Source organism: Necator americanus, chromosome IV (assembly GCF_031761385.1).
Source record: "Necator americanus strain Aroian chromosome IV, whole genome shotgun sequence".
Lineage (NCBI taxonomy): Eukaryota > Metazoa > Nematoda > Chromadorea > Rhabditida > Ancylostomatidae > Necator > Necator americanus.
Window position 1 is genome coordinate 17718002 of NC_087374.1, and position 2232 is coordinate 17720233.

The following is a 2232-nucleotide window of genomic DNA, read 5'->3' on the forward strand; positions in this document are numbered from 1 at the left end:
ACAAATTGTGGTACTATGACTGATTACAAATTTGAAGTAGAGCAGTATATGTAATAGACTAGGAGACTAGAATAGGATACTGTCGCCATCGCCTGAGTGTTCCTTTGTGCTGCGGTGCTGCTGAAACCCATTTGAAAGCTGCTATCTGGGAAAAACTCTCCTTTTTCGCATGTACATTTCTGGGTATTAATTATGAAGTAAATATGAAATAATGATGAAATAAAAAAAGAATAAAATGAAAAAAAGACAAATGAATAAAGATAAAGAATGAAATATGAAGTAGTAGGAATTCCAAATGGAAGCTTTCCCTTCAGAAAAAAGGGAAAAAAGAGCTGAATTCTTTTTTTCTAACAAATTTCGATATCATGAGAAAGAAAGAAGAAAATGTTTGATAGTGGTTTTTCAATACTTAAATAGGCTGCAATATTGCAAGCACTCTATTCGAAGTCTACACTTGTCGGTTCTACCGCAGCACGCGGGAAACTGCCGTTTGGGAGCTTGGCAGTGATAAGCCTTCCTAATGCGACAAAGATCTCTATGAGGACAACTGTCACGAGGTTATAGGTGAATGTGAAGTTCTCACTTACGACATTAATTCTAATGTGTTTTTTGTGTTACTTTGCATTCATTTCCTGAAAAAGCAGGTGGTACGATAAGAAAAGTAATGGAAAATGAATAGAATTTCGGAAAAAGATGACGTGACTCGCCTAACGGTTTTTTTCTTATCCTGGCGATTCGATCAGTGCATTTGGTGGCAGATGTGTGGCAGCTGCGGATTCGACCATAAACACACATCCTTCCTGGCGTCAGACAATAACAATAACTACTGAGCAGATGACTCACGGTTGTAATTCCGAAGTTTTCTGGATAAAGCCAGTGTAGTTCGGAACGAAGAAATCTTTTGTTTGCTTAAACTTTTTCCTTTCGCAGGTTTAGCAGGGGTATTTTTCGTAGGGTCCAAAAATTTCTAGTCCGGTCGTATTGAAGAACTAACAAAATCAAGCGCCCACTTTTGTCTCGCGAAATAATCATCGCTCATATCAATACGTTTTTTGAATGGCAAACCAGCCTTTTCTGAGGAAATCAGTCAATGAAGGGCTGCTGATGAGAGATCTTTGTTCCTCTCTTCAGGAAGGGCCTAGTAGAAGCGAAATATGGCATGAATATCCTTCATTGTGAATGCGAATTCAGTTTATCTTCCAAGTATCCAAATAAAAGATTGTACGAGCAAATAAGTGAATCTGAATCTTCGATGCATTCCAGTTAGATTATTAGATCGCTCTAAAAACAGGAATGTAAGATTTTATGTCTTTGCTGTTTCAGACGGGGCGGGTGTGGTGTAGCGGCTAGAGGTTCCGCTTCCTGCACGATCGATAGGAGGTTCGAATCCTCCCTAGTGCTCACCAAGCCTTTCATCCCTCCGGGGTCGATAAATTGGTACCAGACTTGTCTGGGAGGATAAAAACACTGACTTGACACATCGGCTGGCTCCCGCAGGTCATTGTATAGGCCAGATACACATTCGTAAACCTCAAACGATTCTGAATTGAAGTGAACGTGGGGGCGCATCTTAAGCGGATCGATTAACGCCAGAAACTTTATCCTTTAACTCCTTTCAAACTGTTTCAGACACTGACGTTATCGATTACTTTACCAATCTCAGTTGTAGTTTGGATTACCGAGGGACATTCGTGGAAGTCCGTGGAAACGATGGAACGAGGAAAACAGCACCTCAGAATTTTTTATATGAACGTTTAAAGAATTGTGTCTTACCTGTTTGAATGAAGCAGTAAACTCAAAGAGATTCAAGAAAGAAAGAGCGAAGCAGGACTTGTAGCACCACATTTATGACTGTCGGAACTTATGTTTACCCGCCACGCGTCCGCTGCAATCTCTTTGCTCAATGCGGAATCACCTTCCGCTCTACATTGTCTGGATGGAAGCGCAAGGACAAGCACCTGTAGATTTACTACAAGTTAATTCTTATAGTTGAGACGAGAAATTTAAGTCCGTATTTGATGGTGGGTGGGACCAGTTGAGTGGTGGATCCGAGTACGGTGCCTTTCAGTCGATTTTGGAACACTTTAACAATAAAAATTGCAGTGGTCGGTCTAGCTGTACGTTTGCACCCTAAAGTTAAATTTCCAGCTTTACTGCAGTTTTCAGCAAACAAATTTACCAACATTTTGAAGCTAACTTAAGTTTGATCAAATTTAGGTAAAGTTGACATCC